Source organism: Balaenoptera musculus, chromosome 10, assembly GCF_009873245.2.
Source record: "Balaenoptera musculus isolate JJ_BM4_2016_0621 chromosome 10, mBalMus1.pri.v3, whole genome shotgun sequence".
Classification (NCBI taxonomy): Eukaryota; Metazoa; Chordata; class Mammalia; order Artiodactyla; family Balaenopteridae; genus Balaenoptera; species Balaenoptera musculus.
Window position 1 is genome coordinate 1,574,414 of NC_045794.1, and position 19,742 is coordinate 1,594,155.

A 19,742-nucleotide genomic window follows, 5' to 3' on the forward strand; every position below is an offset into this window, starting at 1 on the left:
GGCCCTATCTCATCCTGCATAATACCCTCCACAACATAAGTTTCTTTTTTGTTTTTAGTTTCTACAATGCTGCAGATGGAGAAACCAAGAAGTGATTAGTTATCTTTCTCAATATCACAATCAGAAATCTACAAATAAAACTTGTGTCTACAACCTTTCCCAATATCACTAAATTCCACTAAACCACAAGGTCTTCTTTCAACCACAAGTGTAAAAGAAAAGGAATGGGAAAAAAAACCAAACAAACCTAGAATATATAACTATCTGCAGACCTCACAGCAACTCTTCTCAGACTAAAAACCCTTTTTAAGTGGAAACAAAAATAGTTTTCATTCTTAAATTAAGAGATTTGTAGCGATTTCTATCAGACATTTCAGAAAGATCCAAATTTACATGTATAATTCTAAAATCAAAACTGAAAGTCTCGGACTTCCCTGGTGGCGCAGTGGTTAAGAATCTGCCTGCCGATGCAGGGGACACGAGTTCGAGCCCTGGTCTGGGAAGATCCCACATGCCGCGGAGCAACTAAGCCTGTGCACCACAACTACTGAAGCCCATGCACCTAGAGCCTGTGCCCCGCAACAAGAGAAGCCACTGCAATCAGAAGCCCACACGCAGCAACAAAGACCCAATGCAGCCAAAAATAAATAGATAAATAAAATTTAAAAAAAAATTTTTTTAAAAAGACCCAACGCAGCCAAATAAACAAATTTATTTAAAAAAAAAGTTTATCCTCAAACTGTCTGAAACCTAGCTTCTATTTAAAAAGTGGTTGAGAGCTTCCCTGGTGGCGCAGTGGTTAAGAATCCACCTGCCAAAGCAGGGGACACGGGTTCGAGCCCTGGTCCGGGAAGATCCCACATGCCACAGAGCAACTAAGCACATGCGTCACAACTACTGAGCCTGCACTCTAGAGCCTGCGAGCCACAACTACTGAAGGCCGTGCACCTAGAGCCCGTGCTCTGCTATAAGAGAAGCCACCGCAATGAGAAGCCTGTGCACTGCAAGGAAGAACAGCCCCCGCTCTCTGCAACTAGAGAAAGCCATGCACAGCAACAGAGAACCAAAGCAGCCAAAAGTAAATAAATAGAATAAATATATTTTATAAATAAATTAATTAATTAAAAAGTGGTTGAGAGAAATGACATTTGGATGAGATCTACAAAATGTGCTATATTTATCTACTCCTCTAGGTTCTGTTTCTGGATCAAGCAATCCACCAATCAATTACTCTGGCCCAGAAGTCACAAACTTGAACATTTGAAGCAACCTGATGAATGACAAAAAGGCTGTTATTGTGTTGAACCAGAAACTGCTCAAAAGATTTACAATTCAAATTTAAAAACACAGTGTTAAACAGTGCTGTGGTAACTGGCTATGCATATAAAAAAATTAGATCCCTGACTCACATCATATACAAAAAAAATTTTTTCAGGCAAGATCAAGATCTAAATATAAAATACCAAATTTCTAAAACGTTTAGAAAGAAATGCAGAGACCTAAATGACCTTGGAGTATGGAATAGATTTCTTAAATAAGGCACCAAGGACACAAACCAATAGGAAAAATGATGATAGATTTGACAATCCTTTCTATTCAACAAACCATATAAAAAGTTAACAGATAAGCCACACAGACTAGAAAATACCTACAATTCATTTCACAGACATAACCAGGATATGCAATAAACTCCTAAAAGCAATTTTAAAAGGACAACCCAATTGGCGGGGGGGGGGGGGGAGAGACAGAGAGGGACAGACAGCTAAGAAACAGAAATCTGAATAGTCACTCAACATTTCAACATGCTCAATCTCATAATTAATCAAGAAAAATTTTAAGATAATATCATTGCACACTCATCTGACTTGTAAACATGTAATAAATCTGACAATGTCATGGATCTATAAGGATTTAGATATAGCAATTCTCATATTCTCATGCTAAAAAAACACAAAGTGTCTCAATTCTGAAAAGCAATTTGGCAATATCTGATAGAACTTTAAATTCCCATAACCTCAAACCCAGTAATTCCACTTCTGGGTAATTTACACCAGAGAATTCATTTCAAACTTAGTAACCACACACACACACACACACAAATTTCACAAAACATTTAATCCTTACTGCAAAACAACCTGATATTTCTCTAAATTATTTTAATTCCTAAAGTGGTTTCATAACCGATTAATGGCTCCCAACATGCAGTTTGAAAAACTTGCCAAAGATCTTAAATATGTGCACAAGGATTTCTAACCAGGAATGTTCAATGTAGCATTGTTTTTAAAACAGGAAAAATGGAAACAACCTAAATACCTATCAACACGAAAATAAATTTAAACTGGCTGTATTCGCATAATAATACAACTATACAGCAGATAAAAGTGATGACTATAGGATGAACCATATGAAACTACCATTTTTGTAGGTCAAAAATGGTAAAAATATCAGCAATTTCATGAGTCTAAAAAAACTTGTTTCATGAAAAACAAGTTACAGAGTAGGTAGAATATTGCTTATATAAAGTTTGAAAATACCCAAAACATAATACTGATCTGTTTCTGAATATACTCCTATGTAGTAATTATATAAAAACAGGTATTAGAAACACCAAATTCAAGATACCATTACTTCTGGGAAGAAAGTGAAACGTAACCCAAGAAGGTGCTTCAACTGTATGTGAAAGGTTTTTCTTTAAAAAAAAAAAAAAAACAGGGAAGTGTGGGAAAACGTTGAGATCTGATATAACTGTATGGTGGATGTGTGAAGATTAATTATATTTGTCTCTGTATTCTGCCGTATGTTTGAAATACGTTAAGAAAAAAAAAAAAATCTGTATTAGCCAACTAAAACACACATCTGCAGCCTAAATTCAAACCAACTGCTCCATATAAAATTTCTTTCATTGGCTTGAAACGTTAATGCATCATCCTCACATTTTTTTAACAAGGGCCCCTAGCCAAAAAATTAATAAATAAATAAAATAAAGCTTTATGTAACACCCAATTTAAATAGTTCCTTAAAATCCATCAAGGGAAGATTTATCCCTGGAAAATTGGTCTTGTTCCTCCTTCCAGTTCAGTGCTATATATTTTACCATATTTCCATTTTTATCTCGGCTGCCAAGAAAATTCAAATCCAAATTTTATTCTTAGTCATTGAATTATGCTGCCACTTGGGAAAAGAATATATGCCTTCTCCTTTTCCTCACTTTTCTTTAATATATATATATAATTATTATATTTCTGGCTCTTTTAAGTTACAGAAATTCTGCAATGAAATAAAATGTAAATAAATTCCAAGAAAATAAAAATAAACTTTCTGTTCCACCATGCTAAGGAGTTTTCACCACCATTGCTTCTTCCTGGACCAAAGGAATGGGTATGCAAATACAACTATGCATACATGTTCATGACACTAAAATTTCAGGACATACAGGATTAAAGTCAATATGCTACCAGTGAAAAATAATTAGCTAATATACTAACAAAAAAATGTATACAAAAGAAAACGTGAAGTTGGTCAAAATTTAATAAGCTAATTATTTCTTTCTCTTCAAGACCATTTTGCTTTGTATGCTTTGTTTTCCTGTGCATGGATATTGTGGAAAATTCATAAATCCAATAAGAATATGTAACATTACAAGTCATATATAAAGAAAGTTCTGTGTTTTTTGTGTGTGTATGTGGTCTTCTATTTAAATACTTGAAGTGTCCTTTCCCACAGGTATTTTCCCCATGCCTGAAGATATTCTGGCAGTTTCCTGAATTTGGCTTCCCTTCTCCTTCTGTCTGGAGCCTCACAATGTCTACTGAAGCCAAGCATACCATTTAGGCAGCACACATCCTCTCTAACACATGGTATACCCCAATACAGCAAATTCAAAACCATGGGTTACATGAAACAAATCCCCTAATTAATCCATTCCTTAACTTCCAAAACTGAATACCAAATGTTCCTATTAAATAGGTTTGGTTAATTATTTCCTTACAAACAGGGACTAGGATGTCAATCGCTCTTATTTATCTCATTTTAGAAATAAAGGATAATACAGAGGGACTTCTCTGGCAGTCCAGTGGTTAACACTTTGCCTTCCAATGCAGGGGATGCGGGTTCGATCCCTGGTCAGCAAGCTAAGATTCCCACATGCCTCGCAGCCAAAAAACCCAAAACATAAAACAGAAGCAATATTGTAACAAATTCAGTAAGGACTTTAAAAATGGTCCACATCAAAAAAATCTTTTTTAAAAAAAGGGATAACATAGAGAATATACACCAAGATGACAATTCTGTGCTGCAATTTTTCAAGTTTACATTTCACAAAGACTTTGAAAAGGTTATTTTTAACAAAGTTAAAGCACTTCACTCAGCAGTAAGCCCAAAACAACATAATCCAATTTAGGTTTTGAAAAGAATATAACATTTACTCACCACCAGGATTACAACAGATATGAATAAAGTTACATGCTCCTCATCTTCAAGAAATATATAGTCTACTGGGCAGTCGCCCAGATTCTTTTAACAGGGATGGCAAAATCACGCTGCTTTCCAGGACTAGATAGGGAATCTAAACAGGTGAGCAGCTCTGTCTAAGGGGTAAGTACTAGAAAGAACAACTACAGAATGTAGATTTTGCCTAAAGTAATTCTAAATCAACTTCAAAAGAATGCTATCAGAACAAAACACATCTCCCAGTGAGACAGAACACATCATTGCAAGATATGTTTAACTGGGGCTTCCCTGGTGGCACAGTGGTTAAGAATCCACCTGCCAATGCAGGGGACACGCGTTCGAGCCCTGGTCCGGGAAGATCCCACATGCCGCGGAGCAACGAAGCCCGTGCACCACAACTACTGAGCCTGTGCTCTAGAGCCCGGGCTCCGCAACAAGAGGAGCCACTGCAGTGAGAAGCCCGTGCACCGCAAAGGAAAGTAGCCCCTGCTCGCTGCAACTAGAGAAAGCCCGTGTGCAGCAACGAAGACCCAACACAGCTAAAAATAAATTTATTTAAAAAAAATAAAATAAAAATAAAATAAAATACAGACTGTTTAAAAAAAAAAAAGATATGTTTAACTGCCAATCAGATACAGACTGAAAAAAAAGTTGGAAATGGCAATGGAGAAGCTAGACCTCGGCCACATTTCTGGTTAAGAGTTTACATTGCTGTGGCTTTTCTGGACGGCAGTCTGGCAATATACATCAAAAAGAAAAACATGCATTTCCTTCAACCCAGTAACTAGACTCTTAGAGAGCTACTCTAAAGAGCCATCAGCCTGCAACAATTGTACATACAATGCATATGCATAATATACAATAAGTTTAAACATCCAGCAATAGGAACACTATTAAATTATGGTGCACACATTCAATAAAATACTAACAAACGATTTAAAGAACAGAGTAGACACAAATGTATTGACCTGGAACGCCATCATGAGTGTTGGTTTTTAAAGCACACTACTATGAGCCAAGATGGCGCCATGTGCCAAGCTCCCAAGTGCTACTTCCGGTCACACCTGGAAGCAAGATTCCAAGCCACAGCCTGAGAAGGGTTGGCTGGTGTCAGTGGTGTAGCTCTTCTGAGAACTGCTCAAGGAGAGCCAGTCTGCAGCCAACTTGTCCAGCAGAAATAAACACTAGCTGCCCAGCAACCCGCAAGCAGTTACGGAAATAATAAAGTAGACCCTCTGGCCTACACTGACGAGTTTCCACAGCAGAATATTCACTACAAACCCAACGTGGGAGATTTTCAAGTTGCAACCAAATAAACCCAGCAAAGAACTGGCAAAGCTGGTGATGTTTATGGCATAGATTGGTCACTGCCACCCAGAACATCTAGATAACTTTCCTCAAGAACGGAAAGATCTGCCCTTCTACAGCTACACTGTCTTGAATGTAGGTCTTCCAATAACATTTTGCAATACTCTGATCTTGCTGAGAACCTCATCTATCCATCAAGGTTGCCAGAGATCTTCTTTGAACCTCGACGCTGCCATGTAAGTTGCTACGACTCTGTACACTCATTTTGTGACCGATGAGAATAAAAGTGCAAAAACAAGAATAAGGTGAATATAGTATTGCAGAATTACACATGCACATGTTAAGGGACAGCAATGCAACTGCACCCAAGATATCTTTGGAAGTGATGACTAAACTACAGAAGAAGCATCTGAAATGACGCCAAGACCGTCAATGTTATCACAACCGTATGCTTCTGTCTCTTTTTTTTTGTAATCTTTTGGCTGTGCTGTGCAGCACGTGGGATCTTATTCCCCAACCAGGGATCAAACCCTCTCACTCTGCATTGGAACCGCGAAGTCTTAACCACTGGGCCGCCAGGGAAGTCCCACAACTGTGTGGTTCTCTAAGGTCACCAAGGTATTAGTCGCTGCCTTGACCTTCTTACAAGGGCAAGATGAACAAGAGGAAGAGGACAACGACTCAGAATGCTAATGCAGCGTGCCTTGGGGGAGAGGCTCTAAACACAAGAAAAGAAGCTTACCAAAGTACTTCAGAAACAAAAGAAGAAAAAAGTTACAAGTGTTTAACTTTTCAGCTATCCATTTGATTCATGAGCCCCAAGAATTTGCACAAAAACTACTAAAGCAGCTGTAGAGTTATAAGGAGACATCTGAAGTGAAGTTAGTGCTCCTGAACCTCATCTCCAGATTGGCAGGAATTCACATGCTTTTTCTATCCCCTTGTGCAAAGGTTTCTGCAGCAGCACCACAGAGAAGTAACAAGATCCTTCGGTCTGCTGTATACACTTCTCAGCACCTGGGAGTCCCAGAGCGCATTCCGGTGTTGCTCATGACCATGCCACCCATTTTGTTATGACAAGAACTCTGGGGAAGTCATGACAGTAGGAAACAAAGCTCTGAAGGAGATAACAGCTCAACGACTAAAAAACTTCCTCAAAACCTGGCCCAGTATAAAACACAAAGAAAGAATGTGATGATGTCTCCTAGGACTCTGATTCAGTTCTTCCAAAAACTGAATCCTCAGATACTGCAGAAGGAATTCCAGGGTAAGACTACAGAGGCCTCAATAAAATCAAGGGTACAAGAATATGGAGAATTAGATGCTAACGATTACATTCCGGGAACAGACGTTCTGGAAGTTGAGGAAGAGAATGCTGAGAACGATCATGATGGGTGGGGAAACACCAGTCTCAGTGAGGAGGAAGCTGATGCTAAGTGGGGTGATGGGCACCACTCTTCCGATGAAAAGCAGCAAGAAACCTCCGAGAAGCTGAACGGCTTCACAGAGGAGCCAGAATGTCCCATCAAAAAATAAGATTTTCTTCAGAGAAAAGCAGCTGGTGCTACAAAATAAACTTTTGAAAAAGAGAAAACGAAGTAACTTCCAGGCAAGTTTTCCACTCCAAGGAAAAGGCTAAATTTGTGTCATTAATCTGAATGTTAGTGAATAAAGACTTCATTTGCATTAAAAAGTCCAGAAGCACTATATTTTGAAAATCACCCCAAAAAAGCACACTGCTGAACAATGGTTGGTTTGATCCCATTTTAAAAACTCTGCAACAGGAAAAATGAGCCCTAATATGTAGATTTTAATTAACAATGTAGCAATATTGGTTTATCAATTGTAACAAATACAGCAAGTTAATGCAAGGTGTTATCAACAAGGGAAAATGGAGGGTGGGTAATATGAGAACTTTCTTTACTATCCACACAGACTTCTGTAAATCTAAAACTGCTCTAATAAAGTCTATTAATTTTTTAAAAACCTACATGTGTAGACAGATTTGCAAATAAACATTGGCATATGCAGACACAGAGAGGCGGAAAGCTCTGTATCAAACTTATTAACAGTGGTTTTCTACAGAGAGTGAAGAGCTCAAGGAAGACTTTTCACATTATATATCTCTGGACTGTCTAAAAACTTGCTACACTGAGCAATACTCTAAGAGGCTCTGCAGGACATGGAGCGCCTGGGTCCTGCAACCAGACTGCATGGATTCAAATCCCAGCTCCACCATTAACTAGCTGACAAACTCGGGCAGTTTATCTCTCCGTGCCTCAGTTTCCTCATCTGGAACTAGGGATAATAGTTTGTGTACCCACACAAAGTTGCTGCAGGTATTAAGTTACTTACTACATGGTAAGTATTGGAAAACTACCTAGTCCATAGTAAGTGCTCAATAAATAGTGTCCTCCACCGCCACCAAGCATCCACTGTGCCTCAGTTTTTTTTTAAATCTTGACTGGTAAGACAAATCAGGAAAACTTGGCTCATCAAGCCCTTTCTAGTGAGATCTACAATCCAGAGAATACAATGTATTCAACAGCCAAATAAAAATAATCTGAGTTTTTAACAGATTACAAATCAACACTTAGCAATATAAGCCCATTTATATGAAAACAATCACTAATAGATTCTATAAGGATAATCACAAAAACAAACCCCTCTAAGTGCTGTGATTCTGGATAATATTTACTTTCTCCTTTATACTTTACTGAGTCATTTTAATTTTCCACATTGAATATGCATCATTTTTAATGAAATAAAGTAGGAGTCGGCAAACTTTTTCTATTGAAGCCCACAGAGTAAATATTTTACCCTTTACAGGCCATAAGGGTCTCTGTCCCAACTATTCAACTCTATGTTGCACCACAAAAGCAACCAGGCAATACCTAAATGAACGCATACGGCTATGTCCCATTGAAAATTTAATTTACAAAAACAGGAAGCTGGCAGGACACTGCCCACAAGCTGTCAAGTTTGCCGACCCTGAAATAAAAAAGGAAACAAAATTGTTTTCATTTTGGAAAACAAAATATAATTTACAACAAAGAAAGTGCATGAGCTAAATTGACACTATTGATGGGGAAAAAAAACCTATTCACTTATTAATATATGGGAATGTACGGACAGAAAAACACAAACTCTTTCATTTAGGCTCTGGAAATCCTCCTCTCATCCTTAGTGCCCCAGTAAGAGAAAACTTGCTAAGGAGCCTAAAGTCTAGATAGGAACATACACTAGTGGGTAGGCAATCACAAACAGAAATTAAAAGAAGTATGTCTTTCATATTTAAATCAACTTGAAATTTCTTCAAATTTCATAATAATTCACCAAGTAGCAGCCACCACAGGCGTGGAAGTCCCAACTACTGATGGAAGGATTTTAGTCTTGGATAATCACAATCGACACTGACAAATTTGTGAAAGGAGATGAAAACATCTATGGACATCTAACAGCATTAGAAGGGAAATTTCTATGAAATAAACATTAGAAATGAAAAAGTCAGGAATGAAAAATCTATGAAATTCTAACGGAATTAGAGTCAGAGGGTGGTTAAGATGAGACATGCAAGTAACCTTTGATAGGACACGTCAAACTTCAAAACTGACAAAGTTTCTGATCTCTGCCCCAAAAATAAAGCTTTGGGTTGAAGGAAACTATTCTTAACATTTCACTTGGAACATGGTTTTAAATATTATGACAGATTTCTTGGAGTTTTCAATGGTTTCTTTGGAGGAAGGAAGAAGGACTGTTTTGGGAAGAGCTATGAAGACTGCGAAGTCCAGGGTCTAAACCTAAAGACATTAGACGACCACTCTGCTAAAAAGACGCCAACACCCTGCAACGCAGCCAGCGTGCCCGGTACAACCGCAGCGGGACCTCTCAAGCTTTCTGCTGGGCGACCTCGCCAAGTTGTCAAACCCCAGAGGAGACGGTAAACAAGACCCAGAGCCAGCGGTGCCCAATGCGAGCTCTCGCACAGACGCCCAGACCCACCGAAGCCGGTGAGCAGCAGCCTCAAGGGGCGACACCGACGCCCGGCAGCCCGACGCCCGGGACACCAGGCCCAGAACGCGGTCCAGCCGGCCGCCTGCGCGCGGGCAAGCACCGGTGAGGGTTCTCCCCGCCGCTGGGGCCGGACGGGGGCCCAAGCGGAGCCCACCCAGGAGTGCGGCCAGCAGAGACGCGGAGGGGCGCTAGGGCCTGGGGGACTCGGGGCGGGGCCGAAGAAAGCCGGGGCCGAGGGACCCGGGGCTGGGGGGACCGGTACCAAAGGGAGCTGGGGCCGAAAGGAGCCGGGGCTGAGAGGACCCGGGATGGAAGGAAGCCGGGGACCCGGAGCTGAAGGGACTCGGGACTGAGGGGACCCAGGGCTGGGGGGGCCGGAAGGGAGCCGGGGCTGAGAGGCCCGGGGCGGAGGAAACCCGGCCCTGAGGGGCGCCGGCCCGGGGGTCGGGCGGACCGAGCAGGGGATGGAGGAGCGCGCTCCCCGCCCGCCGCGCTGCCAGGACACCCGCCCTCAGCCCTCGCCCCCGCCGGCCTGGCCCGTGCTCCCACTCGAGAAACTCACCAGAGCTCGCCGCCGCCTCGCCACGCGTCTCGGACTCCTCGGAACCGCGGCCGCCGGGACCCCAAACCAGCGGAGGGGCCGCCCGCTGCCGCCGCCGCGACCCAGCGTCCGGGAGGGTCCTCACACCGCCGCCGCCGTGACGCGAATCGCAAGAGGCGGCTCTGGCCAATGAGAGCGCTCCTCGTGCGCAGCCGCAGTGGCCCAAGCCGGAAGCGCCCCGCCAGGCCGCTCCCGGGCCTGGAGCGGCTTGGTAGCCGCCGGGGGGGTCCGCAACACGAGCCGGCGGCGCCGAGCGCCCCGGCACACGGAAGTCCTTTCGCTTCCCTGCCGCCGGAGGCGGGAGCGTGTGCAGCGGAAGAGGCGGGGCCGCCCGGCTTGGGAAGCTTCCCGGTCACTATGGATACAGCTCACACGCCTTGGGCGGAACCGAAACTGAGGGATTGCTAGGCGTAGTCTGTGGAGGCTTCGGACCTAAATCCGAAACATCTTGCCCAAAACAACAGCGTTTGCCTTTTATTACCTCCCGAAGACGCTACCATTTGTGCCCCATGACTTCCAGAAAACGAATGTGAGCCCGCTCCTCTTAAATGTAATTCAGAGCGATTTTTAAAATGTTTTAGCGTAATAGCAGGTCAGAAACTAATGCAGCAATAAATACCGTGTCGTTTTCTACTTGTGAGTTTCAATTGAGCTCTAACTTCTTAGACCCCAAGATCGGGTTTCGCTACATATTCTACAAGAAAAGGAAGTGTAGGAGTTGGCCGGTGTAGAAAATGTTTTCTTCACATTCAGTTCTAAGAGGGATTTATCACGCTCCAAAGATGTTATATTGCCTTAACTGTCAAAAATCTTGTTATACTGATTAAAGGAAACCCATAAGCTTTCAAGGACATCCATGCCCCAGGCCTGTCCCTCCCTGGAACCACACCAACCGAAAACGAAGGAGGCTGGAAAAAGCGTCACAGATCTATCAAAAGACCGAAGATCCGATACACAATATACGGAAAAATGTTTAAAATAGAGAACTCTCCAGTCTGGAAATGTAAAATCTAAGAAGTGATTAAAGTTACTAAAATCAGAAAGAGCATGAATAAGATGGTCTTAATACTAGTATTTTAGAACTAAGTCCACCCAGTTAAGCTTGAAAGATAAATCAAAGCAGACAAACTTACACTTCCACAGCACCTCAGAAACAACACCAGTGTATTTGCAGAGCGAATCTGACCCGTGTACCGACTCACACAGGGCACAGATGAGAACAAGGGCCTCAGGCTTAATAAGAGGTCTACTAAAGAGGACAGAGCTACATAGAAGACCATTAAATAAGAGAGTGTTCAAAGACTTCAAACCTTTTCTGCAACCTCCTCTCAATGATTTTGCTTTGACAAAACAAAGTGCTTTCCTCTGGAACAGTCCTTCGTGGGCTGAAACATGTGAGAAAGAGCCTTATGATTTTCCCACCAAGATTCTTCCTCTCATTCTCTGTCATCTTGTTCCCAGTCCCAGATCACTACTGCCAATTCCTGATGCTCCCAGTGATGAAACAAACCACATCATTTCCTCAGAATGCTCACACCTTCTCAGCCAGTGAAGACACTGACACCATCCCTGACCTGAAGGGCCATCCCCCGAGTCCCACATCCACAGGTGGCTTCATCCATATCTCTTACCTAAAGGTCACCATTAAATGTCCCAAAGCAGATATTTCAGGTCTCTCTCCCCAACTGTGCTTCAGTTCATAATCTTTATATATTGTCTTCTAACTAGCAGTCCAAAAACCAAGGGGAATTCAGTAAAATTCTGTATCCTCCAGCACCTCAGAAACAACTGTGTCAGCTGTGGATTTTTAGAATGTCTGTTCCCTCCATCCTAAATGTGTCACACTTCTCCACAGGAGGGTGGAGTACTTCCTCTTCTGCAGCACCCAGGAAAGAGTCCCTTCCACTCCTACTCCCCATCCTAGTCACGAATGACCCAGCAGTGCCCTGAGGCACAGCTAGTCTGATGTGGTCATCTCTACAATGATCAGATGTTGTTGACAGAGAAGCGCATCACTGGGTAAGTGACATTCATAATCCGGTTTCAGAAACCCCAGAATGAGGCGTCAGTGGCTCTACAGTATGCTGCAGAAATGGTGATGATGGCCTTGCTCTGGGGACAGACTCAGCCTGCATTGTGATCTGCAGGTCAACAGCCAATGAGAACTGAAGAGGTAACCAGAGCGACCAGCAAATGAAGGTGCAGCTTTCAAATGCTAAAGGACAAAGAAAATGCTCCAAACCCCATTGTGAATTTAAGCTTGGAGTTCCAACTGGTTTGTTTTGTTTTGTTTTCCTTCTCCAATAAAGGAAAGAGAAATTATATTATTTTTCTAATCAGAACAATTGCTATTTTTAAGGAGAAAAAAGAGAGAAATTATTCTACTAGTGACAATCAAAGTTAGCAGTCTTCTTTGAAAGAACTGTCTACCGCTTTTCAAAGAAAAACAAAATTACAAAAGGAGATTAACATCTTCATCATTACGAAATACCTAAAACCAACCTAAACTCTTCTCTTCTCCCGCAGTATCTATAAGCTTCTGAAATATAAACATTAGAATTGAGGGGAAAAAATCTGGACAAAGTGAAAGATGGACCATAAAAAAAGAGAAACCAAGAAAAAAGAGCAAGAAATGTCAAACCAGTCCTTGTGTTTGTCTCATACATATGTTGTAGGAGAGGAAAAATTTCTTTCTACCCTCTTAGGTTCTGCAGCTGGCCTAAGAAGTAAACTGAGATAAAACATTACTAACAAGAGAAAAGCTTATAAATTGAATGTTTTTACATGCACACAGGAGTCTTCAGAAGGAAAATGAAGACCTGAGGAGGACATTAGAGCCAAAAGCTTACATACCTTTTTACATAAAGAACAAAAAATTGTGGGCATGTGGTGAGACAAAGTGGCTTGGACTAGGGACAGTAAATTGGGGGACAATGCCTAGGAAATATACGGGGAGGGGGGAACTCATGGAATATCAGGCTACTTTAGTAGGGTTCTTAGCACAGGTCCATTTTGGTTTAGGTCAACTCCCAGTCTAAGAATGTTCTACAGAATCATCATGTTGCACACCTGAAACTTATACAATGTTAAATGTCAATTATATCTCAATAAAACTGGTAGAAAAAAAAAAAAGAATGCTCTCTTCCTGGTACAGGGAGGTACCTTTTTCATGGGAAATGTTATGACCTGGTTTTAGGTAGAAAGGGGGAGGTAGGACAGAGAACCCTTCCTGTATCTGCTATTTCCCAAGTGCCCTCAGCTGAAAATAATCAGTATGCCAAAGTGGCGTATTTTGGGGTTGTGTGTTCTGTACCCCTTCAATGTAAAACAAACTGTGAAATACAGCCAGCTAATTGGATTTTTTCTTTAACACAAGCTTTTTATTATTTATTTTATTTTATTTTATTTTTCTTTTTGGCTGTGTTGGGTCTTCATTGCTGCACGCGGGCTTTCTCTAGTTGCTGCGAGTGGGGCTACTCCTCGTTGCAGTGCGTGGGTGACTCATTGCGGTGGCTTCTCTTGTTGCGGAGCACGGGCTCTAGGCACACAGGCTTCCATAGTTGTGGCGCACAGGCTCAGCAGTTGTGGCACACGGGCTTAGTTGCTCCGCGGCATGTGGGATCTTCCCGGACCAGGGCTCGAACCCGTGCCCTCTGCATTGGCAGGCAGATTCTTAACCACTGCGCCACCAGGGAAGTCCAAACTAATTGGATTTTGAAGCATTGGGATTCCATGGTGTTAGCTGCTTTGAAACTAATCTAGTAATGTCTATGGCAAATTCAGAGGGAAATACATAAATATCTGTATTCTGGCTTGTCATTAAACTGATATCAAATAGCTATAGTGATAAAAATCACATTCATCTTGGATTTGAAAGTTTCCAAGCAGTCCATTTTAAACCCTTGGAGAAACGTCACAACACACTAAATTCCCATTCGTGCCACATAGTACTCACGTTTCAAACCGAGGATAAACAGCGGTGTAAACATTCTCGTGGTTATGTAAATTACATGAGCAGCTCCTGAAACACAAGTTAGGTAGCATAGCTCTGGGGAAAGAGCATCATTACCAGCTGTGCTACTGACTCACTGTTTAACTATGGCCTGTGCATTAGTTCTCGCTAAGCTTCAGTATCTTCAACAATGAAATGAAGGCGTTTGTTAATACATTTTTTTTTGAATGGACAGAAAGGAAACACACAACGTTATGAATGTGCTTGACAGTGGGGAGAGGTAAGAAATAGGTCTGGGAACTATGAAAACTTCACCTTTATCAGTAATATTTCATTTCTTCTATGTGAGAAAAGCTAAAGCAAAAGACAAAAATGTTTAACATTTATTAATCCTGGGTGATGTGTATGTGGGTGTGGATTAGCGTCTTTTCGGAACATCTTTTGTAGTTTATAAAAATAGGCTTTATTGAAGTATACTTTACATACAATAAGATGCACGAATTTTTTGTGTACAAAAGGATTCCCCCCATCAAGTTAATTAACATATCAATACCTCATATATTTACTTTTTTTTTCTTTTTTTTGGTGAGAACATTTATCTTCTACTCTCTTAGAATATTTCAATTATTCAATCCGCTGTTACCAACTATAGTCACCATGTTTTACATAAGATCCTCAAACTGATTCATCTTATACCTGAAAGTTTGTACCTTTTTACCAATCTCTCCCTACCCCCTACCCCCAGCCCCTGGCAACCACTTTTCTATGGCCTGTATTATGTTGAAGTACATTCCCCCTATACCAAGTTTTTTGAAAGTTTTTATCATAAAAGGATCTGAATTTTGCCAGTTGCTTCTTCTGCACCCATTGAGATGATCAGATGATTTTTATCCTTCATTGTGTTAATGTGGTCTATCACATTGGTTAAATTTGTGAATGCTGAACCATCCTTGCATTCTTGGAATAAATCCCACTTGATCATGGAATATGATCCTTTTAAATGTACCTCTGAATTTGATAGTATTTTGTTGAGGGTTTTTTGCAGCTATGTTCATCAGGGATATTGGCCTATAATTTTCTTTTCTTGGAGTGTCCTTGTCTTATTTGGTATCAGGTGATGCTGGCTTCTTGAAATGAGTTTGGAAGTGTTCCCTCTTCTATTTTTTGGTAGAGTTTAAGCATTGGTATTAATTCTTCTTTAAATGTTTGGTGGAATTAACCAGTGAAACCATCTGGTTTGTTGGGAGGTTTTTGATTACTGATTCAATCTCCTTACTAAAAATTGATCTGTTCAGATTTTTCTATTTCTTCATGATTCATTCTTGGTAGATTGTTATGTTTCTAGGAGTATATCCATTTCTTCTATGTTGTCCAATAGATTGGTGTATAATTGTTCATAGCAGTTTCATGATCCTCTTTTATTTATAATTTAATTTGAGTCCACTCTCTTTTTTCTCTTGGAAAGTCTAGCTAAAAGTTTGTCTATTTTGTTTATCTTTTCAAAAAAATAGCTCTTAGTTTCTTTGATCTTTTCTATTGTCTTTTAATCTCTATTTCATTGATTTTTTTCACTCTGACCTTTGTGATTTTCTTCCTTCAACTAACTTTGGGCTTAGTTTGTTCTTCTTTTTCTAGTTCCTTTACATATAAAATTAGGTGATTCATATGAATTCTTTCTTTTTTCTTAATGTAGGTGTTTATTGCTATAAACTTCCCTCTTAGAACTGCTTTTGCTGCATTGCATAAGTTTTGGTATGTTTTGTTTCCATTTTCATTTGTCTCCAGGTATTTTTAAACTTCTCTTTTGATTTCTTCTTTGACCCATTGGTTGCTCATTAACATGTTGTTTACTATCCACTGAAAGCTTTGGACTTACTATTGCCATTTTGTTAATTGTTTTCTGGCTCTTTTGTAATTCCTTTGTTCCTCTCTTGTCTCCTCCTTTGTGATTTGATGATTTTCTATGGTGGTGTGCTTTGATTTGTTTCTCTTTATCTTTTTTGTTTTGTGGTTACCATGTGACTTACATAAAACTTTTATAAAAATAGTCTGTTTTCAGGACTTCCCTGGTGGCACACTGGTTAAGAATCTGCTTGCCAATGCAGGGGACACGGGTTCAATCCCTGCTCTGGGAAGATCCCACATGCTGAGGAGCAACAAAGCCTGTGGGCCACAACTACTGAAGCCACGTGCCTAGAGCCTGTGCTCTGCAACAAGGGAAGCCACCACAATGAGAAGCCCACGCACCGCAACGAAGAGTAGCCCCCGCTAGCCGCAACTAGAGAAAGCCCATGCACAGCAACAAAGACCCAACGCAGCCAAAAATAAAAATATAATAAAATAAAAAAAATAATCTTGTGCTCAGCCTGAAGTTACCATCCTCCACTTCCATCCTCTTAGTTCCTACAGAAAGACTCAAAGGTATTGTTAAGTATATTCCTTGAGGGGGTGATGGTAGAGGAACCAGGACCTGCTCCCCCACCCCCCCCACCCCCCCACCCCGGCCTGGCTGCACTATTGTTTCTTGACTGCTCCTCATTTGTTTCCACATTCCTTCCCTTCCCTGATTAGCTACTGTCAATTCTGCCCTTTGGAACTCAGGGAAGGTCAAGGAGGCTGAATGAAGCCTATTTCCTACGAACAAGAAACAGGGGTCACAGAAAGGATTTGTACCCGAGAGGTCCCCATAGGGTCCTGCTCCATTTCAGTTTAATTAATACAGGCATGCCTTTAGAGTCATCGACATTAAGTACATTATTTTTATTGTAGGTTTACTAGGAATCAAACTACATCTTATTATTCCGGTTACAAAGTTTGTCAACAAGAAAAATAACTTGGTATGATGACACTTTTAGATAAATAAAATAGAACTAAATGAGATAAGAGCTTTTAGATAAACTCTTTAGGAATAATTACGTTTGGGAATGTCTATCTAAAATAGTCTCTTCAGGGACTTCCCTGGTGGCGCAGTGGTTGGGAGTCTGCCTGCCCATGCGGGGGACACGGGTTCGAGCCCTGGTCCGGGAAGATCCCACATGCCGAGGAGCAACTAAGCCCATGCACCACAACTACTGAGCCTGCGCTCTAGAGCCCATGAGCCACAACTACTGAGCCCACGTGCCACAACTGCTGAAGCCCACACACCTAGAACCCATGCTCCACAGCAAGAGAAGCCACCGCAATGAGAAGCCCGCGCACCGCAACGAAGAGTAGCCCCCGTTCGCCGCAACTAGAGAAAGCCTGTGTGCAGCAACCCAATGCAGCCAAAAATAAATAAAATAAATAAATTAAAAAAAAAAAAAAAGAAATGGGGGACACAAGCCCCACAAGGTCCTTCTCGGTTTCAAGGGTAATTTGATAAGAATTCTCTCACCAACATATGGGAATGAACCCAGAGCCCTGGGGCTTGCAATTCGGTAAAGTGACAATTTGCAGAAATAAGTTCCAAGAACTGGCATTTACTTATAAACACTGGGGAAAAAAAAAGGATATCGATCCCCAAACACTGTCCTCAGAGATTCCGATTCATTAACCCTGTTAGGCCTCAGAAATCAGATTTTGTTTGTTTGTTAGTTTGTTTGTTTAAATTTATTTATTTATTTTTGGCTGCATTGGGTCTTCGTTGCTGCACATGGGCTTTCTCTGGTTGTGGCGAGCAGGGGCTACTCTTCGTAGCGGTGCGTGGGCTTCTCATTGCGGTGGCTTCTCTTTTTGCAGAGCACGGGCTGTAGGCGCGCGGGCTTCAGTTGTTGTGGCACACAGGCTCAGTAGTTGTGGCTCGCAAGCTCTAGAGTGCAGGCTCAGTTGTGGCACCGTGGGCTCAGTAGTTGTGGCTCGCAGGCTCAGTAGTTGTGGCACACAAGCTTAGTTGCTCCGTGGCATGTGGGATCTTCTTGGACCAGGGTTTGAACCCGTGTCCCCTGCATTGGCAGGCAGATTCCCAACCACTGTGCCACCAAGGAAGTCTCAGATTTAAAAAAAAAATTTTTTTTTTGGCCTCACCGCATGGCATGCGGGATCTTAATTCCCTGACCAGGGATCGATCCTGGGTCCCCTACAGTGGGAGTGTGGAGCCCTAACCACTTGACTGCTGGGGAAGTCCCCAAAATCAGTTTTTTACCAGTTGCATTCTAGCGACTCTGATACCATGGGTTCCATGCAGGCTCGGCTTCCTGGCCGTCCCTCCTGCACACTGGCACAGGGCCCTGTACTCAAAAGGACACACACGTGGTTTAGTGTTCTCTTGTCCCTGTCCTGAAATTCTGAACAAGAGGCCCTGGGCTTCCATTTGACGCTGGGTCTTGCAAATTACATAGCTGGTGCTTTCTGTCCCCATGGACCACATTTTGAAAAACGCAGCAGTGGGGGTTAGATCTTAGCCTTCAATCTTCCACTCCTGAATATATTCAGGCATTTATCTATAGATCTGTTGGACTTTAGGTGTGATGGACAGCCGGCAACCGAATAAAATCACTTTGCACAATTTCTACTTGACACTCTAGGATCAGGGATTCCCCGAGCGTTTGTTTCCAAAGGGAGAGCTCAGGGAGAGATGCAACCATTGCTAGAGGGGCTGTGGCCGGGACTCGGAATTACTTGTGCAAGGAAGGGATAAAGAAAAAAGGTAGAGGCCTCAAAAATAATACCTGGGGAAAATATCGCTCTCAGGCATTTGGGGGAAGTCCAATTCGGCCCAACAAAGGTAAATAGATAACCCTGAAATTCAACTCTCCTTTTTTTTTTTTTTGGCCGCACCGTGCGGCATGCAAGATCTTAGTTCCCTGACCAGGGATCGAACCCGTGCCCCCCGCAGTGGAAGTGCAGAGTCTTAGCTGCTGGACCACCAGGGAAGTCCCTGAAATTCAACTCTCTAAAGAAAACTTTGGTCACTGAAAGCTGGACAAAGTTAAAGACCTTTGGAACAAATTCTAATCTAATCTAATTCGACGAACCCGTTTAGCAGTTGACGTCAGCGGCTGGAGGTGTGGGCTTAAAGAAAATGTTAGATTGTCACAGTATTTTGTGGGAGGACCGGAAGAGAGGAGCTTTAGGACAGCTAATCAAAAGTTCACGCTTCCCCATCCGTCCTTTATCACTGGTGGAGTGTCAGCAATGCTCATTCCACGGGGTGAGAAACCAGAACCGTGGCAATGAGTCAGTTCCATCCCAGACTGAAACATAGAATCAGTATACATTTTAGTTAAGTCTAAAAACCAAATTGCTTTTTCCACTTTAATTGCTGTTATAATTGAACATACTTATCTCCACAGTCAAGTCAGATTGCCCAGGCTTAAGAGTCTGGCTGGCCGTCAAGGGAGAAGCTGTGTTAGCTTTATCCGGAAGAGTCAGCTGGTTATTCAGCATTTCTTGCGGCTGTTCCTTCTCATTCAACTCAAGTGGCTTCAGGAAGGTATCAGT

General features: G+C 41.9%; 1 protein-coding gene and 1 pseudogene across 1 annotated transcript in view; one reads left to right on the forward strand and one right to left on the reverse strand.

Annotated features, from left to right (window-relative positions):
• The window catches only part of ADIPOR2 (adiponectin receptor 2), a 51,876-nt gene extending 41,263 nt beyond the window's left edge, over positions 1–10,613 (reverse strand). Inside the window, exon 1 of the mRNA XM_036866762.1 lies at positions 10,334–10,613. The gene's annotated coding sequence lies outside the window, so the exon portion shown is untranslated. The remainder of the gene's footprint in view (positions 1–10,333) is intronic.
• On the forward strand, positions 6,322–9,965 carry LOC118901974 (annotated as a pseudogene).
• Positions 10,614–19,742: the final 9,129 nt, after the last annotated feature.